This window comes from Anolis carolinensis, chromosome 2, assembly GCF_035594765.1.
Source record: "Anolis carolinensis isolate JA03-04 chromosome 2, rAnoCar3.1.pri, whole genome shotgun sequence".
NCBI classification, from domain to species: Eukaryota; Metazoa; Chordata; class Lepidosauria; order Squamata; family Dactyloidae; genus Anolis; species Anolis carolinensis.
In genome coordinates, this window is record NC_085842.1 from 1696726 (window position 1) to 1719098 (window position 22373).

Below are 22373 nucleotides of genomic sequence, written 5' to 3' on the forward strand. Positions count from 1 at the left end.
TCTCCTTCCCGCGGTCCTGCTCCTTTAAGGCCAAGCCCCGCCTCTCTTTGGGCGCCTGCCTCCGCCCGCCATGATAGCGCAGGGCGGAAGTAGGGCTCCGGGGTGACGTCATGGCCAGGCGCCCCGCCCCGTTCCCTTGGAGACAGGCAGGCAGAGGGAAGGGGGGGGCTCCGCGGGCGGAAGTGGGAGGGCGCTTCCGGTTGGGCCCAGCCGAGGGAGAGGCGCCAGCCCTTCGCGGGTGAGTGGAATGAGGGGGGGGAGGGGGGGTCGTAAGAAGGCCTTGTTCCAGGATGGTGAGGAGAGGGAGAGACACGTGTGCACACCCGTCTAGACACACATCCACTCCCCGGAGGCCTTGGAGAGGGAGAGGCGCCAGGCCTTCCGCTGTGCCCAGGGCTCGGGACCCGCCTCAGAGCCCCTCCCGGGAGGCCTTGGGGTCCGAGGAAGGGAGGGAGGGAGGAGGGCGCCCCTGAGGGAAGAAGGCCCGGCCCTGAGCAGATGCCTCCCCCCCCCCACGGCAGTGGCACCCAAAGGGGTGAGAACAAAAATACTACTGAGGAAGAAGTAAATACAAGCAGGTAGGTCGGTAGGTGGGTGTGTCAAGGAGCCTCAGGGCATTTGGATGAGGCTGGTCACACGCTTTGGTTTCAAATGCGCTCTTTCCTTCCAAACTGCCCTTGAGGGAGGCCAGCTGCCCTGGGAGGGAGGCTTCCCTTCTCCCCTCCCTCCCTCCCTCCCTCCCTTCCTGCCCGGTTGGTGCTTTGGATCCGATGTGTGTCACGTGTCTTGTTCCTGTGTGAAACTGACCTACGGAACATTCTCTCTAACATTAATCATGACTCTCTCTAATAATAAGAGCCTGAAGCAACCTCTGGTCCCCCAACACAGGAGCAGCAACGTGGGACCCACAACCCCTTGCAGGGCAGGCTAAGAAGGGCCTTTTCTCTTCTTTCTTTATCTCATTCTGTAGTCCTCACCAAGGGCTTGCCAAGGCAGGGGGGTGAACTGGCAGGAGAAAGCCCCTCCTCCGCCCATTGGCCTCCCTTCCTTTCCTTTCCTCTTCCTTGTTAGACTGACACATCACAAGGACACACTGCTTTTTCTCAGCACATGACAAGTCCCTGAATCCCCCACATTCTTCTCCTGTGAGCATGGAGAGAGACAAGATATCTGCTAATTTTCCTATCTGGTTATGTACGGTAGCTTTTTGAATAAAGTCCTGTGTAACTTTTCAAGCTTGACTCTGCTGCCTGAATTGCGGAAGCATCATCTCTCCACTGCTGGCCCTAGGAGCTCCTGATCTGCGGAACTGCTGTTGTTGCTGCTTCCCCCTTTTTGACTGCTTTTTCCCTTTTTGGAAATGGCCCCAGACCCATAACCCGGACGCTTCCCTGAGCAGAGGAGAGAGGCCCCAGGGAGGGAGTGGCGGAGCCCCTGCAGAAGAAGCTCCAGGCCGGAGCGGAGGAGGAGGAGGAGGACCAGCAGGTGCAGGAAGGTGAGGTGGGCTTGGGAGTGGAATGGGTATGTTTAGCTTTGAGGGAAAGACAGGCCGAGGGGACGGGAGAGCCAATATGTGGAAGGATGTCTCATTGAGGAGAAAAGGGCAAGTATTTCCTACTTCTCTGGAGACTGAAATACAAAGCCATTGATTCGCATTGTGGGAAAGATGCTTCCACCTAAACATTAGGAACCATTTCCTGCTGGTAACGGCTGTTCAGCCGTGGAAGCCTTGTCCCTTCTCAGGAGCCTCCCTTCCCAAGCCCTGGCCTTCCACCTCTTGGGGACTCCATGTCCCAGAATCCCTGATCTTGGGTCAAGGCAGCTGAGACTTCTGGGTGTTGAAGTCCCAAGAAATCCCAGAGGAATAGAGTTTGGGAATCCCTGCTCCAGAGAGCGGAGGGAATAATGATAATAATAGTAATAGTAATAACTATTTCTGACCCTCCCTCTATCCCCGAAGGGAATGGCTCTCTTGGACTACAATGCCCAGAAACCCTACAAAACGTCCTGGCATGAGGGTTGGAGGAACCTGGGAGTTGTATTCCAAGACAAATATCTCACAAGTCCTTGAGGAAGAGGAGGGGGAGGGGGAGGCGGCAGCCTTGGCCTAGGACTGAGACACGAGGAATCCCCGAAGCCAGAGGGTTGGAAGGGACCCCAAGGGCCACCCAGCCGCACCCCCTTCTGCCGGGCAGGGAAACACAACCCAAGCCCTCCCGACAGATGGCCGTCCAGCCTCTGACTAAATCCTCCAAAGAAGGAGCTCCCTCCAGACTCTGAGGCAGAGAGTTCCCCTGCTGAACAGCTCTTCTTCTTACCCTCAGGAAGTCCTTCCTTGTGTTTAGGGGGAATCCCTTTTCCTGCCGTTTGACCTCCTGTCTCCGTTGTCCCTTAGTCTCCGGAGCAGCAGAAAGGAAGCCTTTCCCCCTCCTCTTCCTCACCAATGGGACATCTTTTTGGATATTGAAACATGCCTGCAGTAAAATCTGGATGACTGACAGAGCTTGGAGGACTCTCCTCAAAAATAAAACTTGACAAGCAGACATAGTCACATAGTGTAAATGTACACAGAATAAACACTTCAAACAACTCAGACCTTATTAAGTGGTCAGATGGTGCCCAACAACTAACAGGCTGAGATCAATTCCAGTATCTAGACAGGATTTAATATATCTAGACAATGATACATATCGAGTCGTATTAGTCTTCCTCCTCTCAGTAGGTCAGAGTGCATAGATGTGTTTTTAGTTTGTAGGCAAGGAGGGAGGGGGCAGTTTTTAGTTATTTTGGGAGGGATTTCCAGAGGAGGGGAGGAGCACGGAGAAGGCCCCCTCTCTCGTTCCCACCAGCCGTGCTTGAGTTGGGAGTGGGACCGAGAGCACGGCCTCCTCCGCTGATCTCAGTGCTCGAGTCGGTTTGTAAACGAAGGTGCGGCTCTGCAAATAGTCTGCATCTCTGTTTACAAACCGGTTTGAGCACTGTGATCCTAAACTCAACAAGCTCTATGAGGTATGACGAGCCAGCTGAGAGCCCGAGTCTCTTCTGGTGTGGGAGAATCAGCCATCTACAAAGATGTTGCCAAGGGGAAGCCGAGTATTTGATGAACCAACATAGTATATTATTTGAGAACACAGAAATGTTGGATTACTCTGACAACTACCATGTCAGACTACACAGAGCAGCCATTGAAATCCACAAGCTTGTAGACAATTTCAACAGAAAGGAGAAAACCATGAAATTGAACACAATCTGGCTACCCGTATCAAAAAAGACTCTAAAATCAGGACAGTAAATAAAAATCAACACTCCAAAAATGAGAATTACAGGCATGAAACAATCCGGGCCAGCTAAGAAAGGATTCCCCCAGGCAGAAAGCAGGCAGGCTTTGAAAATGAAATTCAGTGTCAATCAAGGTGGCCAGCTGCAACATTCACACTTGCCTCAGGCAGACAAGAATTATTTCTCCCACCCTTGACATTACACAGATATATTAACCCCACGTGCCTAGTTTCCAACAGACCTCACAACCTGGAACATGGCCATACAGCCTGGAAAACTCACAGCAACAAAGTTATCAGACCTCCATTATGAAAACGGGTGCCTTTTGGGAGATTGGAATGGAGTGATTTCACCAAAGAAAGACAAACTCTCGGGGAGGAGATGCAAAGAATATACTGTATATACTCAAGTGTAAGCCTCTCCTCCTTTCCCATGCAGCGCACGCCTTCCTCTCCTCCTCTCTCGCCGCAGTGCGTGCCTTCCTCTCCTCGGCGCTCGTCTTTCCCACTTTTCTTTATTCATATACACACTGCATTTCCCCCAAAATGTATAGTTAAAATACATTTAAAATACAAAATGTATAGTTAAAATAGTTAAACTATGGTGATTATTGGAAGGATATGTAAGCACATTCACATTGAAGAAGGTTAGAATAATAATTGGACAGTCTTAAATCTTAAATTACAGTTGTATGTAAATATTCAAAAACATTTAACCTACTGATGCCTCAATTAATCTAATTTTATTGTTATCTATTTTTATTTTGAAATGTACCAATACCTGCTGCATCTCCCACCCCCGTCTTATACTCGAGTCAATAGTTTTTCCCAGTTTTTTGTGTTAAATTAGGTGCCTCGGCTTTTACTCGAGTATTTACGGTACACATTTTTCAGAAAGACAAAAGGCTTTCTCTAGAATTGATAAGATATGGATCTCTGCCAAACTCACAACCTATGTTCAAAAGACAGAAATCCTACCCAAAACTATCTCAGATCATAATCCATTGACTTTAGTAATTAAAAAGAAAGTAAAACACTTAGATGGCAGCTGAATGAATCACGACTGCAAAAGGAGGACGCAATTGAGAATTTGAAAGAAAAACTGAAAGAATATTTGGAACTTAATTTAAATCAAGTTACAGATATTCAAACAGTATGGGATGCCAGTATAGTTTATATTAGAGGATACTTTATAAAATGCAATACTGAAATGAGAAAGAATACACAGAAACATTTTCAGGTAATTTCAGATGATATTAAAAAAAGAAGAGGAGTTAAAGAAAAATCCTTTGAATTCAAACATTCTAACTCAGATAAAACTCCTACAAAAGCAATTATCATGTTACTAGTTAATGAATTGGAAACTAAAATAAAGAATGCAAAAAAATTACTTTGAATCACCTAACAAACTAGGGAAATGGTTAGCATATACACTGAGGAAAGAAAGGCCAAAAAATGTAATTGTCAATTCTTTATTTATGTATTTATTTATTTATGACATTTTATACCGCCTTTCTCTACCCTGAAGGGGACTTACTGTTAAGATACAACATGAGGATAAAATATTAATGAATGATATCAATATTCAACAGGCTTTAAAACATTATTACATTAATTTATATAAGGGTGACCACATATCTCTACAAGACATTGAGAATAATTTAATTGTGCAAAAGACACCAAAAATAAATGTTCACAGTTCACAGCCTGTTATGCCTTCAGCTTTGCTGCATTGTTGGATTTTAATTTGTAGGGTTGAATTTTATTTTGTGCAGAGAACCTTTGCGCACCGTTCCCTTTGGACCTGAGGAGGGATTGTTTGTTGTTGGGCAAGTGTTAAAGCATTTCTCACCAGGCAATGGGCACCTTCCCTCTTCCCTTGGGTTTGTTACAGCACGAGACTTGTTCTTCATGTTCCATGAGATCTTTCTCTGTTAAACTCCTGAAGAGACTTTCCCCTCATTTGTCTGCAGGTAACTTCTGAAAAAGTTCTTCGAAGAACACGGCGTGAGAGCTTTGCCCGAGGAGTGCTCTAAGTCTAAAGTGACTTCAAGATACACAGCAATGACAACAAGAAAAAATAATTAGTAGAAAAATATATTTCAAGTTACAAACCTATGCAGTTAACAGGAAGAAATAAGATTGTGCTGAAAAAAGAGAGGCTTGGAAAAGCGAGCAGAAGGCTACAGCAATACAAAGATTGTGCTATTCAGGAGGTTATGTCTGTGAACCCCTGGCGTAATATTTGAATTATAAATATAAAAGAATGGCAAGTCCTCTACCTCCCTATCCTAGATCACAAACACGGGAGAAGTTACATCAGTGTGTGGAATGTGGAAAACAATTTGATAGGAAAGGTTCTCTTACTAGACATGAACGGACCCACACAGGGGAGAAGCCACATAAATGCTTGGAATGTGGGAAGAGCTTCAGTCGGAGTGACAAATTACGTTCCCATCAAAGGACCCACACAGGGGAGAAGCCATATAAATGCATGGAATGTGGGAAGAGCTTCAGTCACAGTGATAAACTACGTTCCCATCAAAGGACCCACACGGGGGAGAAGCCCTATAAATGCATGGAATGTGGAAAGAGCTTCAGTCAGAGTAGCAGTCTGCGTATCCATCAAGGGGTCCACACAGGGGTGAAACCATATAAATGCATGGAATGTGGAGAATACTTCAGTCACAGTACCCGTCTGCTTATCCATCAAAGGAAGCACACAGGGGAGAAGCCCTTTAAATGCATGGAATGTGGAGAAAGCTTCAGTCACAGTACCAATCTACGTTCTCATCAAAGGACTCACACAGGGGAGAAGCCTTATAAATGCATAGAATGTGGAGAAAGCTTCTGTTGGAGTGGCAGCCTACGTTCCCATCAAAGGAAGCACACAGGGGAGAAGCCATATAAATGCATGGAATGTGGAGAAAGCTTCCATTGGAGTGTCAGCCTACGTTCCCATCAAAGGAAGCACACAGGGGAGAAGCCTTACAAATGCATGGAATGTGAGAAGAGCTTCAGTCGCAGTGACAGCCTACGTTCCCATCAAAGGACCCACACAGGGGAGAAGACACATAAATGCTTAGAATGTGGAGAAAGCTTCAGTCGCAGTGGCAGTCTACGTTCCCATCAAAGGAAGCACACAGGGGAGAAGCCACATAAATGCATGGAATGTGGGAAGAGCTTCAGTCAGAGTGGCAATCTACGTTCCCATCAAAGGACCCACACAGGGGAGAAGCCATATAAATGCATGGAATGTGGGAAGAGCTTCAGTCACAGTGATAAACTACGTTCCCATCGAAGGACCCACACGGGGGAGAAGCCATATAAATGCATGGAATGTGGGAAGAGCTTCAGTCACAGTGATAAACTACGTTCCCATCAAAGGACCCACACGGGGGAGAAGCCCTATAAATGCTTGGAATGTGGGAAGAGCTTCAGTCAGAGTGGCAGTCTACGTTTACATCAAAGGACCCACACAGGGGAGAAGCCACATAAATGCTTGGAATGTGGGAAGAGCTTCAGTCGGAGTGGCAGTCTACGTTTACATCAAAGGACCCACACAGGGGAGAAGCCACATAAATGCTTGGAATGTGGGAAGAGCTTCAGTCGGAGTGACATATTACGTTCCCATCAAAGGACCCACACAGGGGAGAAGCCATATAAATGCATGGAATGTGGGAAGAGCTTCAGTCACAGTGATAAACTACGGTCCCATCAAAGGACCCACACGGGGGAGAAGCCCTATAAATGCATGGAATGTGGAGAAAGCTTCTTTCAGCGAAGCAGGCTATGTTCCCATAAAATGACCCACATGGGGGAGAAGCCTTATAAATGCATGGAATGTGGAGAAAGCTTCCGTCGGAGTGACAGTCTACATTCCCATCAAAAGACTCACAGGGGAGAAGCCATATGAATGCATGGAGTGTGGAGAAGGCTTCAGTCAGAGTGACCATCTGCATTTCCATCAAAGGACCCACACAAGGGAGAAGCCATACAAATGTACCCAATGTGAAAAGTGCTTTAGAGAAAGTTCAGCATACAGTAGACATCACAGAACTCATGTTCCTCTAGAGGAGACGGGCCTTTGAGTTTCCGAGCTCTCTCTAAAAAAGCATTGCAAGGAAAGAGGAAGGCCAGCACCTTGCTCTCTCTCCCCCAGAACTGCAGTTTGTGTGGCCTTGGTTGACGACTACTGGGAGCAGGTGTCACTCAGAGGGGCTCTTTTCTCCGGATTGCAGCAAGCTTGGAAGGGGTTCACCTAACCTCCTCCCCAAGGAGACCCATCGCAGGCTTCTAGGATGATCTGTGAATGTTTGCTGAAATGAGCAGCAGCTGAGATCTCGGGATAAAAGGTTCTGAAAAAGAATAGCTCTTTGGTTGCAGATAACGTCATATCTTCATACTCCTGTCTCATGTCTTGGCTCTGCTTCATTCAACGGCATTGAATGTTTGCTGTGCATGTGTATTGTGTGGACTGTGATCCGCCCTGAGCCCCTTTGGAGAGATAGAGCGGAATATGAATAAAGTGTTGTTATTATTATTATTATTATTTTGGGCTCTAGCTCTGTACCTGTAACCCTTTTCTGGACTTTGTTGTATACTGAATATTTGACTCTAAATTCTGGACTGACGTTCTGGTTTCGTTTATGGACTGGACTTTGTTTGTATCCCTGACTTGCTGTCTTGATTTTGGGACTCTAAATTCAGTTTGTACTCTTGATATTTGATGAACTCTGCGTAATGAACTCTTGGCATATGACCATTGGTCTGTAACCTTGGGTCTTGTTTATTTTTGCTCCTGACCTGGATCTACAGTACTCGACGTGTCTGCATTAACTGGACTCTTGACCTGCACTTGTGTTCATTGTTCCTTCGACTGTGTGGCTCCAATTGCATTATTTTTAGCCCAGTGGTTTCCAACTAGGGATCACTTGACCAGGGACCACTCTCCAAAATTAATACCAAAAGGGTTACAACTCAGTTTTTGGTCAACTTTAGATTCGGTTTGGTTATTTGGGGTGCTGATTCAGAAAATGGCATTGGATAGACCACATCAGCTCTAGTTCCTGATACAGAACACATGCCACCCAGTAGTCGCCATCTGCTCGTCCACAGAAAACCATATTCAATAAACCTCGGCACTATAGGAGGGTTTTGCGAGACTACTCGCTCTCATTGCAATGGTGTAGTAATGGTGAGGCCATGGACCCTATTTAAGCTCTTCCGGACCATTGGTGGCCCACGGACCACAGATTGGCAACCACTGTTTTAGCCGGACCAAAGACTTCAGTCTTCCTGTAAGTTAATATGGTCTTGGCTTATCTTGTGTTTGTTTAATAAACCTCAGAGTTTATACTAGGAGAGCCCTGGAACACGAGACCATCACTCTACATGTGCATTTATCGTTGCTTACAGTGAATCATTTTTGGTATTTGGGACTGTTTAATCCCCACCTTTGGCAAAGGGTCCATTAGGATACACAACATATCTCCCTAACAGCAGGGAATGGAAGGCAAAGAATGATGACAACGACTGATGTACATTCATGAATCAGTTCAGATGGACACATTAACTAAATTGATGAAGTATAGAGTATAGAACAGTATTGAAAGGAAATCGAGTAAACAGATAATCATATAGTGAGTGAGAGGTTTCTAGACTATGGTTTGGGGTCCATTAATTTTGTTCTTATTGTGCAAGGTGTGTGTCCTTGTTCCCTTTATATTTGTTAAGTAGTCATTAAAAAAAAAGGTACCAAAGTTATAATTTGTGTAAAAAAATAAAATGCCAAAATTGTAATTTGTGTAAACAGGCTTTGATTTGTTTTTCTTTTTCTGTGTTTGAATAAAATGTTTTTTTTTTTAAATAAAATGTGATAGAGCAGCTTTAAAAAGCCAATGTGATTCTAGGCTGTACCAATGGGAGCATGATGTCTAGATCCAGGTAAGTTTTAGTTGACTCTGTGTCCAGTTCTGAGCAGCTCAATTCAAGCAAGAGTTTGGGATGCTAGAATGTGTCCAGAGAAGGACTCTAGGGAATGGCTGAGGGAGATGAGTGTGTTTAGTTTGGAGGGGAAAAAGGCCGACGGGACAAGAGAGTCGATAATTGGAAGCATGTCCCATTGAGGAGAAAAGGGCAAGGAATAGCAAACACAGAGCTACAGCTGAATGTCTTGTTCTTTTCAAACAATTAAACATTCATCTTCTAAGTCTAAACGTTAGCAAGGTCATTGAAAAGTAGAGTCCAGCAGTCTCGAAAGTTTAGGACTCCCATGCTTAGGCTTCAGGACTAGTATTCAGGACTAAAGTTGGTTGTGGAACGCCCTCCCAAATGATGCCAGGGAGGCTCCCTCTCCTATCTTTCCGCAGGAAAGTTAAGACCTGGTTGTGGGACCAGGCTTTCAAGCAAGAGCAGCAGCATCAATCACTACCACACCTTTTAGAACTCAATGACAGACCCAGTTTTTAGACTCCAAATGTGCCAGTTGTATATTTATATGTATACTAGCTGTGCCCGGCCACGCGTTGCTGTGGCGAAGTCTGGTGGTCTGGGAAATAAAGTATTGAGGAATTGGTGGTAGTTAAGGTCAAGGGTAAAGGTTTTCTCCTGACGTTAAGTCCAGTCGTGTCTGACTCTGGGGGTTGGTGCTCATCTCCATTTCTAAGCCAAAGAGCTGGCATTGTCCATAGACTCCTCAAAGGTCGTGTGGCCGGCATGACTGCATGGAGCTCCGTTACTTTTCGCCGGAGCAGTACCTATTCAACTACTCTCATTTGCGGGTTTTCGAACTTTAGGGTTGGCAGAAGCTGGGGCTAACAGTGGGGGCTCTCTCCGCTCCCCCAATTCAAACCTGTGGCCTTTCGGTCCAGAAGTTCAGCAGCTCAGCGCTTTAACACGCTGCACCATCAAGGGATATTATTTCCTAAAGGTTGTGAATATACAATATTTTTGATTTTTTGTGTGTGTGTTGGAGGCAAGTATGAATGCTGCAATTAGGGGAAATGATTAGCATGTCATGGCCTTGCAGCTTTAAAGCCTGGCTGTTTCCTCCCTGAGTGAATTTTTTGTTGGGAGGTGTTAGCTCGCCCTGATGGTTTCCTGTGTGGAATTCCCCTGTATTCAGAGTTTAGTTCTTTATTTAGTGTTCTGATTTTAGAGATTGTATTGTTCTGTTTTATTATACCACAGTAATTTTTATATATTCAGATTTCAGTGTTTTTGAATAGTTGGAGCCAGATTGTATTCATTTTCACAGTTCACAGCAAAACAATAATAATAATAATAGTAATAATAATGACTTTGGTAATACACACTGCTTCACTCCCTTCTCAGCTTCCTTTCTGGAAGAATCCTTTCTTGGGAGGTGTTAGCTGGCCCTGATTGTTTCCTTTGTGGAATTTCCAATTTCCCTGCTTTCAGATGTTGCTCTTTATTTACTGTCCTGGTTTTAGAGATTACATTGTTCTGTATTATTCTATCACAGTAATTATTTCATATTACAGTAGAATCTCACTTATCCAACATTCGCTTATCCAATGTTCTGGATTATCCAACGCAGTCTGCCTTTTAGCAGGCAATGTTTTTGTAGTCAGTGTTTTAAATTCATTGTGATATTTTGGTGGTAAATTTGTAAATACAGTAATTACTACATAGCATTACTGCGCTGGAACTACTTTTTCTGTCAAATTTGATGTATAACATGATGTTTTGGTGCTTAATTTGTATAATGATGACCTAATTTGATGTTTAATCAGCTTTTCCTGAATCCCTTCTTATTATCCAACATATTCACTTATCCAACGTTCTGCCGGCCTGTTTATGTTGGATACGTGAGACTCTACTGTATATTGATAATCTTATATGATCTGCTTAGAACTGGATTATATGAAGCCCCTTCTTCACAGCTGTATAAAATGCACACTGAAGTGGATTATATGGTAGTGTGGAGTCAAGATAATCCAGTGCAAAGCAGATAATTATAAATGGGTTATATAGCTGTGTGGAAGGGCCCTGAGTCTACACTGCCATATAATTTATTTATTTATTACAATATTTATATCCCGCCCTTCTCACCCAACAGGGGACTCAGGGCGGCTTACAATAAAACACACATATAAAAACTATACAATACACTATAAATCAGTTTAAAAAATTAACTTACATAAAACATTCATAAAACGCATTATAAAATACAGATAGGCGTGCTCAAGTTTAAAAGACTGGGTCTGTCAATTGAGTTCCAGTATACATAATAGTAATTAATGCTGCTGATTCTTATTCGAAAGCCTTATTCGAAAAGCCTTATAATCCAGTGCAAATTAGATAATCTGTGGAAGAGGCCTAAGTGAGGCCTAAATCTGCCTGTCCCCTAACTGAACCCTGGCTGTCCCTTGGCTGAGCTGGTTGCTAGGAGACCAAGTGGGCAGAGATTAGCCCTCTTAACTGGCAGCAATTGGATAAAAACAATTATTGCTTTCCCTCTAATTAGGACTTTATTTTTCTTTTCTTTTTTGTTGTATCAACCTAGAGGCGTGGATGATGGGTTGTGTTGTCAAATTTCGCGGTTGGGGGGGCCTGTAGTTTTGTTGTTTTGCCGGTGCCGATTCCATTACTCTTTTATATATATAAATTGCTAGCTGTGCCCGGCCACGCGTTGCTGTGGCTTAGTCTGGTGGTGTTGGTCAGTCTACATTAAGTTGTATTTATGCTGTGACCTCCATCCTTCTTTATACTCACATTAGTAGTAGTATTTGAAGTCCGTTACCTTCTTCAATTTTTGTGTTGATTGATAATTGCTTGAGATCCCTGTTGTCTTTGGTTTGTTGTTAATCGTGATGTCTGATTCTGCTGAGTGCGGTTTACATCTTATTGTGGTACAATAGTCTTTCGTTTGTTTTGCCTGTGTAGGTGTTTATTATTGTTGTTGTAGTGGTCATGAAGGCTGGATAAGTTAGATGCTACTGTATTGTTTTTTGGAGGCCCAGTGTAGCACTGACTGGCCTCTTAGCCTCAGTGCCTGGCTGCTTCTTGCCTGTGATGGTGTTGATTCTTATTGTTATTGTTGTCATTGTTATTATTGTAATTGTTTTTCTGGAGGCCAAGTGTGAATGTAGGGATTGGGGAGGTAGATGAGCACTGAATGGTCTTGTAGACTCAGTGCATGGCTGATTCTTGCCTGTGTAGGTGTTTATTATTAGTGGGTGAGTGGATGGATAGATAGAGTGGGTGCTCTCCTTGTTTCCTTTATTCCTATGCTGTTCCCTTTCTCTGCTCCAATCCTGAGCTCACTGATAAGAACACACTGGTCAGAAAGGAGGGTAAATATAGCCGGATCAATGGTCTTTCTCTCTCTTTTGCTCTTGGCCTTCTGGGCAGAGAGGGAGGGCTCTTGTCCTTGGCATTCCTTCGCTTCCCTTCCCTCCCTCCTTCCTTCATTCTATCCGTCCCAGCCTTTCCTGCCTGCAGAGCCATGGAACTGGGTCAGTGGGTTGGATGGTGGGGAAAGGGAGAAGGAAGAGGCCTCTAATTGAAATGCATGGACTCCATGCCATGGGGTGCTGGGATTTGTAGTTTGCATCCAGTCTAACCCCTTTCTTTCTTTTTGTCATGGAGGAAGAACCCACCCAAACCTCTCAGACAGATGGTCATCTGGTTTAGTTGTGTTGTTATAGTCACGATGCATTGTTGTGAGCTTTATGGGTCCGGATTGTGGTTTTGTGGTGTGGTTGTGTTGTTACAACCAGGAGGCAAGGCTTTTGCATTGTGTTGTCAAGTTTTCTATTTCTGGGGCGTTTAGTTGTGTGCCAAGTTTCGTATTTCTGGGGTGTTTAGTTGTGGTGTTATAGTCACGATGCATTGTTGTGAGTTTTGTGGGTCCGGATTGTGTTTTGTGGTGTGATTGTGTTGTTACAACCGGGAGGCAAGGCTTTTGCGTTGTTTTGCCAAGTTTCGTATTTCTGGGGTGTTTAGTTGTGGTGTTATAGTCACGATGCATTGTTGTGAGTTTTATGGGTCCGGATTGTGTTTTGTGGTGTGATTGTGTTGTTACAACCGGGAGGCAAGGCTTTTGCGTTGTTTTGCCAAGTTTCGTATTTCCGGGGCGTTTAGTTGTGTTGTTATAGTCATGATGCGTTGTTGTGAATTTTGTGGGTCTAGTGTGGTTTTGTGGTGTGATTGTGTTGTTACAACCGGGAGGGAAGGCTTTTGTGTTGTGTTGCCAAGTTTTGTATTTCTAGGGCATTTAGTTGTGTTGTTATAGTCATGATGTGTTGTTGTGAGTTTTGTGGGTCCGGATTGTGGTTTTGTGGTGTGGTTGTGTTGATGTAACCGGGAGGCAAGGCTTTTGCGTTGTGTTGCCAAGTTTCGTATTTCTGGGATGTTTAGTTTTGTTGTTATAGTCACTGCCCCCACAACTTTATCCTTTTATATATATAGATTATAAGTATATACAGTATATTATATTTTTAGCATAGCACAATATTAGTATTAGGAGAAAACCTTGACTCTCTACCTATTACAATCTTATTATGTATTATTATATGTATATACAGTATATTATCTTATTAGCATAGCACAATATTAGTATTAGGAGAAAACCTTGACCCTTTACCTATTACAACATTATTATGTATTATTATAAGTATACTAGCTGTGCCCGGCCATGCGTTGCTGTGGCGAAGTCTGGTGGTCTGGGAAATAAAGTCTTGAGGAATTGGTGGTAGTTAAGGTCAAGGGTAAAGGTTTTCTCCTGACGTTAAGTCCAGTCGTGTCTGACTCTGGGGGTTGGTGCTCATCTCCATTTCTAAGCCGAAGAGCCGGCGTTGTCCGTAGACTCCTCCAAGGTCATGTGAGATGACTGCATGGAGCGGCGTTACCTTCCCGCTGGAGCAGTACCTATTGATGCACTCACATTTGCATGTTTTTGAACTTCTGTGTTGGCAGAAGCTGGGGCTAACAGTGGGGGCTCTCTCCGCTCCCCCAATTCAAACCTGTGGCCTTTCGGTCCAGAAGTTCAGCAGCTCAGCGCTTTAACACGCTGCGCCATCAGGGGATATTATTTCCTAAAGGTTGTGAATATAAAATATTTATGATTTTTTTGTGTGTTGGAGGCAAGTATGAATGCTGCAATTAGGAAAATGATTAGGATGTAATGGCCTTGCAGCTTTAAAGCCTGGCTGTTTCATCCCTGAGTGAATTTTTTGTTGGGAGGTGTTAGCTGGCCCTGATTGTTTCCTGTCTGGAATTCCCTTGTTTTCAGAGTGGTGTTGTTTGCGATATTTTATGTGCTTCTACTCTCTGTGGCCCTGAGAAAACAGAGGATTTGCCAGACTTTGATGATGGGAATACTTCGTTGGAGGTGTTAGCTGGCCCTGATTGTTTCCTGTGTGGAATTTCCCTGGTTATGTACTGTCCTGGTTTTAGAGATTATATTGTTCTGCATTATTCTATTCCAGTAATTATTTCATATTAAAGTAGAATCTCACTTATTTATTTATTTATTTATTGACAACATTTATATCCCGCCCTTCTCACCCGAAGGGACTCAGGGCGGCGTACAAATTGGCAACAATTCAATGCCTGCACATAATTAAAACAGCAATGAAAATCCAATAAAACAATTAAAACAATATAAAAATATAAAACATATAATTAAAATCCATTCCATTATTCAACATTCACTTATACAATGTTCTGGATTATCCAACGCAGTCTGCCTTTTCATAATCAATGTTTTTGTAGTCAGTGTTTTAAATTCATTGTGATATTTTAGTGGTAAATTTGTAAATACAGTACAGTAGAGTCTCACTTATCCAACATAAACGGGCTGGCAGAATATTGGATAAGCGAATATGTTAGATAATAAGGAGGCATTAAGGAAAAGCCTATTAAACATCAAATTAGGTTATGATTTTACAAATGAAGCACCAAAATATCATGTTAGACAACAAATTTGGCAGAAAAAGTAGTTCAATACACAGTAATGCTATTATAGTAATTACTGTATTTATGAATTTAGCACCAAAATATCACGATATATTGAAAACACTGACTACAAAAATGCATTGGATAATCCAGAACATTGGATAAGCGAGTGTTGGATAAGTGAGACTCTACTGTAATTACAACATAGCATTACTACGCATGGAACTACTTTTTCTGTCAAATTTGTTGTATAATATGATGTTTTGGTGCTTAATTTGTATAATCATGACCTAATTTGATGTTTAATCGGCTTTTCCTGAATCCCTTCTTATTATCCAACATATTCACTTATCCTGCCGGCCTGTTTACGCTGGATAAGTGAGACTCTCTCCGGGTCTGCCCGGAGACCGGTGACGACGCGGCAGGAGCCCGATTCCCATTGGCGGTCCCGGGAATGACCGTTAACGGCAGAACGGCGAAGGAAAGGGCCGGGGGAGAGTCTGCCCGGAGACCGATGACGTCGGAGAGGAAGGCGAATGCCCATTGGAGGAAAAGAAAGGAGGAGCGACTCTGCCTGTCTGTGTCGGGCTCCGTTCAAGTGCCGCGAAGCCCCGCCCCTCTGTGGGCATCCTGCCCGCGGCCGCCATGTTAGGTCCGGGCGGGAGTCCACCGAGGAAGGGAGGCCTCTTCCTAGAGAGGCTGAGGACGAGTGGGGGCGGGTGAGCGCACTTCCGGAGGAGGAAGAGAGAGCGAGCGAGCGAGTGCGGGAGACCAAGGAAGAAGAGAGCGGAGGAGGGGTGAGTGTGGGGCTGTGTGGTCCCCGAGTTTGCCCCCCCTCCCTCCCTCCCTCCCCCTCCGGGCCGGGCCCTCCTCTCGGCCTTCCCCCTCCCCCTCCGCCTGGGCCCACAGGCCTCCCTCCCTCCCTCCCGGCTGGGGACTCACAGGCCTTGCTCCCTGCCTTCCTTCCTTCCCGGGCGGGGCTGGGCCTTCCTGCCTCTCCCGGGGCCTCTGCGGCCTGCTCTGCCCTCCGGGCCCATCGCGCATGCGCCTTCCCCCCTCAACACCTGCTGTGGTGTTTAACTTGGAAGGTTTTTCATGAAAATCAACTGTGAATCTTTTGTGCTGTTCGTGTTTCATTCTCTTCTAATGTTTATATATGTGTATATTTTAAATTACATACGAATGCTTTTATGTCAAGCCCCTCTGAGTCTCCTTTGGGAAGATACAGCAGGGAATAATAATAATAATAATAATAATAATAATAATACAGTAGAGTCTCATTTATCCAACATAAACGGGCCGGTAGAACCTTGGATAAGCGAAAATCTTGGATAATAAGGAGGGATTAAGAAAAAAGCCTATGAAACATATGATTACATATGTTACAATCATATTACATTATGATTTTACAAATTAAGCACCAAAACATCATGTTTTACAAGAAATTGACAGAAAAAGCAGTTCAATACACAGTAATGTTATGTAGTAATGACTGTATTTATGAATTTAGCACCAAAACATTGAAACATTGACTTCCAAAACAATGACTACTAAAAGGCAGACTGCCTTGAATAATACGGTGATTGGAAAGCTTTTTGCAAGATTCCTATGAATAAAGTGGCAAACCTGGCTGGACCATCATAACCGTATGGATAACTCAACCTTGGATCACTGCTCAGTACTTTCTCAAATACTCCACGTGTTACTGCATTACTCCCAGTTTTTAATCTCTCTTACCCTGGCATCCATTGCTTAAACTACTAAAAAGAATCCCCCCAAAAGTTGATCTGTCTTCTATATTATTGTCCATTATTTTCAAACTCAATAGTCCTGTCTTTCTTCTTCAATCATCTTCTTGTATTTGATCTTGGTTCAAATGCTTGTCTTTTCAGTATTTATTCCTCGCCCCGAAGGGGACTCAGAGCGGCTTTACCGAACACACACACGGCAAACATTCAGTGCCTGATTCTACAATTAAGAAGGACAGACGACACAGACAGAGGTAAAGACCGTTTTTTCTCATCTTATTTCCGGCATCATGGAGGCTGTGGTCAATGCTGGTTACCGGGTGGGGGGGGGGAGTGCTGTTGCTCCATTTTCCATGAGAAGGAGCTTCCTCACAATCAGTGTTCTTAAGGGCGCCTTTATTACCTCTTCACTGAAAGAGGTACCTATTTATCTACTCACATTTTGGGCTTCGACCTGTTAGGTGGGCGGGTGAGCTGGGGCTAACCACGGGTGCTCACCCCGACCTGGGCTCGAACTCCTGGCCTTTTAATCAGCATGATTTTTCTGCAGCACACAGCAGTTTAGCCTGCAGTGCTAAGTCTGTTTGTCTGTATCAGTTAGATATTCCTATTCGTATGCAATAGGATAACAGTGGAAATCATTATAATCAAATACTTGCCGGTGGAGAGTTGGAATTTTTATTGGGGTGGCTGCAAGTCTTTTGGGTTGTCTGGCCATGTTTTTTTGTTTCATTTCATCCTCCTTCGTTGAATAGTCTTTGATTCCAAGGGGCTCTTGAGGGAAGGTAATCAGGTTGGGAAAGTCAGTCGGGAGTCGGCAGTATCGCTGAAAACAGCTGCAACTATTATGTACCTGCACTTCCTGGCCCTGGCAGCAGGGAGTCTCTTCCCAAATCTCTTCCCTTGGCAATTGGGACTGGGCGTTCTGCTGCTCACCATGGTCCTGGCCACCAAGGCGAAGAACATCGCTCTGCCAGCCAACGCGGGGCCCGAGGCAGTCAAGGTTCAGAAGGAGAGGCCTGGGCCAAGGGGGATGGGAGTAGTTTCCCGGGCGAAGCCTTAACGGGAGCACACACGCAGGAGCTGCGAAGGGGCGGGGGCACCCAGCCGCCATCTTGCTTAAGGGCACACATGCGCCTTTTATTCTGGAGAGGGGAAGAGGAAAGCAGCTGGGCAGCTGCCATCTTTGCTAAGGGCAAACTGAGTTAAAAGTGGGGCCTGACTGCATCCGTTCTACAGTGTGTGTCCGAGCTGCAGCCTGACTCCATAGCAACAACAATAATAATAGGAAACCTACTAGGTCAGCTTTGGAGTTACTGCCTCTCAACTTTGCCTACCACACAAAACTCCCAAAAATCTCCATTTATCTCAAAATCCCTTTAGAGAATGAACACGGGGTTTTCCCCACCACAACATTTAGGGCAGAGGAGCAGGCGGCACAAGGCAGTCAGGAGAATTCTGGGAAATGTAGTTTGGGAAGGCGAGGAGGCCTTCAAAATTCAAAAGGCCCCACCCTGAACTACATTTCCCAGACTTGTGTTCACTTCTCGTGTTAAAGCCTCAATTGGAGTGTGGACCAGGGACCCCTCTCTGGCTCTAATGGCCTAAGGAATGGCCGGGATTTGTGGGTTGGATCCGTTCCCCCCGGAAGAGGGCAGGAGGGAGCTCAGAGGAACCCATGGATGAGCAGCACGTCTCAATATCAGCCTTTTCCCCATTTGGGGATTCAAGTTCTGTTCCTCCCCGTTTCCTGTCTCAAGAAACCCACTGAGGAGGGAGGCCTTGGAGGGGTCTTAGGTGTTATATTCCATGCTCTCCGTGTGGAATCTGCCAATATGCTATCTGACGGAAATCCAGTTTGAGCCGGATAAATGTATATCATTTTTGAGGAGGTCCAATCCAGCAGCTAGAGCCGTGGTTCCCAACCTGTGGGCCACGAGACATGTGGGGAAAACTGCAACTGTGCATGTGCCAGGGGTGCGAGAGAGGAGAGGGAGAAAAGGAAGGAAGGAAGGAAGGAAGGAAGGAAGGAAGGAAGGAAGGAAGGAAGGAAGGAAGGAAGGAAGGAGACACCAGTGCGTTGCCCTCACCCATGCTTTCTTGGCTTCTCAGGCCAGGGCAGAGAAGACTCACCCAGCAACACACGCGAGGGAGCAAGAGAGAGAAGGGGAGTCCACCAAAGTAATGATTATTGTTGTTATTAGCTCCCATTGCCACACATCAGTTTTAATGGGAAAGCAGCCCTTTGTAAGAACCTGTTTAGTCCCCAAAGTAGTAGTAGTAGTAGTAGTAGTAGTAGTAGTAGTTATTGCCATTAGGGACAGTTTATTGGGTCTCGTGCTCCGCTTTTTGCATTTTTTTCAATCTCAGCCCCCTCCCCTTCTTTTTTTTTAAACGAGTGTTAACAAAATCCACGGATAATAACAGCCCAACAAAAAAAGTTGTATTTCTTTTTTTAAAAAACAAAACAAAAAAACTTTATTTAATTTTGATACATAAACATAAAAACATTTGGGAAAGAGGAATTGAGTTAGGGAAAAAAGGGGAAGGGGAGGATAGGTAAAGTGGGGTCAAGGTTGGGGTAGGGATACAGGGTGGGTACTTCTAGGACAATCCCATTTGTTACTTATCATTTTACTTTTTGTTCTATATAAATTTTTAATATAACTCCACTTTCTTTTATCAATAAATTGTGTTAGTCTTCCGTATCTTCCGTATCGATTACCGGAGAGGGAAAATTCAATTTTCACATTTTCAACTTCTTAGCTTTTTCTTTTTTTTAGTTTATTTTTTTGAATTTTAGGTAGTTTTCTAATTGACTCCAATCGGTTTCTTTTCTCGGTCTTCCTTGCTGTTTGGCTATCAAAAAGGTCAACGTATCCATATTTTTTATTTCTAGTATCTTGACTATCGAAGGTGTGTTTTCTTGCTTCCAATATCTTGCGTATACAATTCTGGCCGCTGTTGACAAAAATGTTAGAATCTTCTCTTCATTAGAGGTGATTTGGAGATATTCAATAAATAGGTTTCTGGGAGTTTCTGAAACTTGGCACCTAATATTTGTTGGGTATTTTCATGTATTTTGTTCCAATATTCCTTGGCCAGTTTACAGTTCCACCATATGTGATAGAATGACCCTTCTTCCACTCCACATTGACAGCATTTTGTATTTGCTGTTTTGTTTATTTTTCCTAGTTTCTTAGGCGTAAAATGCCATCTATACAGCATTTTCATCCAGTTCTTCAAATTGTATGAATATGTATATTTTATTTTCCTGTTCCAGCATGCTTCCCACTCCTCTAAGAGGATTGGTCTTCCCACACATCTCGCCCATTTGGACATGCTGTTTTTAATTAGTTCTGTTTCAGTATTCCATTCCAATAAGACTTTATATATTTTTGTAATGGTTTTCCTGTCTGAAAAAAGTATCTTATCCCATAAATTGTCCTTATCCATAAATCCCAGGACTTTGTCTGTCTTAAAGTGTTCTCTTAGCTGGTGATACTATAACCATGTCAGGGTTTTATATATTGTTTTTATCTCTTGCAGTGATTTTAGTTCGTATTTTTTGCCAGATTTCTTTATTATCTTCTCGTAGCATGGCCATTCTTCCCATCCCAACAATCTTCTCTGCAAGGCTTCTAATGGATAAAGTTATATTATACATCCTTTTTCTATATTTGTCCCATGTTTTTATAAGGGATGATCTAAAAAAATTATTCCTGAAGTTTTTCTCCTTTGATATTCTCTCTTTCCATAAATATGCATGCCACCCCATACACAGATCAAAACCTTCCAAATTTAGACTTTTCTTGTTTTTTAGTTGTATCCAATCTTTAATCCAAATTAAGTTGCAAGCCTCGTAGTAAGTCTTAAAATCCGGCAATGCAAAGCCTCCTTTCTTCCTATCATCTATTAAATTTTTCATTTTTATCCGTGGCCTTTTCCCCCTCCATATGAATTTGCTTGAGTCCTTATTCCATTCTTGAAAGCATCTCTGTGATCTTAAAATGGGAAGGGATTGGAACAGGAATAACATCTTTGGTAAAATATTCATTTTAATAGAAGAGATTCTGCCCCATAACAATAAATTCAGGTTTTTCCAGGTCTCTAATTCTTTTTTTACTTCTTTCCAGGCTCTTTCATAGTTGTTTTTTAATAGCCCAGGGCTGTGGCGCAGACAGGAGAGCAAACCAGTTGCAATTAACTGCAGTGAATCACTGACCAGGAGGTCATAAGTTCGAGGCCCGCTCGGAGCTATGTTGTTTGTCTTTGTCCTATGTTAAAAGGCATTGAATGTTTGCCTATATGTGTAATGTGATCCGCCCTGAGTCCCCTTCGGGGTGAGAAGGGCGGAATATAAATGCTGTAAATAAATAGCTGGGAATTTTTAATAGCTGGGAATTGTTTTCCTTAGTGTCTTTGTTTTTAGGCCGGTTCCTGGTGTTATTTGGATTGCTGATTCAGAAAATTGCATTGGATAGACCACATCAGCTCTAGATTATTAAACACGGCTTTCTGTGGGTGAGCAGATGGCAAACACTGGATGCTATATGTTCTGTATCAGAAATTAGAGTCGATGTGGTCTATCCAATGCAGTTCTCTGAATCAGCACCCCAAAAAACCAAACTGAATCTAAAGTTGACCAAAAACTGATTCGTAATCCAGTTGGTACTAATGTTGGAGAGGGGTCCCTGGTCAAAAAAGGTCACGAACCACTGAGCTAGAGAATGGATTGCGCTTTTGACCACAAAAAGAACAATATATTTAGGAGCCTTGTTTTTGAAAAATTCTAGGCAACTCTACAGATTGCAGAGGTTTCAGATCCCCATTTCCCCTCCTTTTCCCTCTGCAGGTCTCCTTGCCCTCCTCCGGGGCCTCTTCTGTGTGCGGCCAGGCATCTTTGACCTTCAGGGCCCAATCCCACAATGCCAGGGGTCAAAGGGGATGGTCGCAAGGGTCGGTGAAGCCAAAGGGTTTCAGAAGGCAAAGGTACAGCCTTACGATTTACAGAGTAATATTATTACCATCATCATCATTTCTATCCTACTATCTCTCTCTTAAAAGGAGACCCAAAGTCACTAAGAATAAAAGCAACACTGCATATCATTTCAAACCAAAAACACACACATTAAAGTTAAACACTGAAACAAACAGTTACATCCAATTAGAAGCCTATTCTGAGCCATCCCAGCAAAAGTAAGCAGGCCCAACCAGTTACAGTAGAGTCTCACTTATCCAAGCCTCTGGATAATCCAAGCCATTTTTGTAGTCAATGTTTTCAATATATCGTGATATTTTGGTGCTAAATTCATAAATACAGTAATTACAACACAACATTACTGCGTATTGAACTACTTTTTCTGTCAAATTTGCTGTATAACATGAAGTTTTGGTGCTTAATTTGTAAAATCATAACCTA

General features: G+C 43.7%; 1 protein-coding gene across 1 annotated transcript in view; it reads left to right on the top strand.

Annotated features, from left to right (window-relative positions):
- The first annotated feature begins 7366 nt into the window (after positions 1-7366).
- Positions 7367-22373, top strand: part of LOC103281128 (zinc finger protein 709-like) — a 53481-nt gene continuing 38474 nt past the window's right edge. The window contains exons 1-2 of the mRNA XM_062972763.1: positions 7367-16000; positions 17096-17205. The gene's annotated coding sequence lies outside the window, so the exon portion shown is untranslated. The remainder of the gene's footprint in view (positions 16001-17095; positions 17206-22373) is intronic.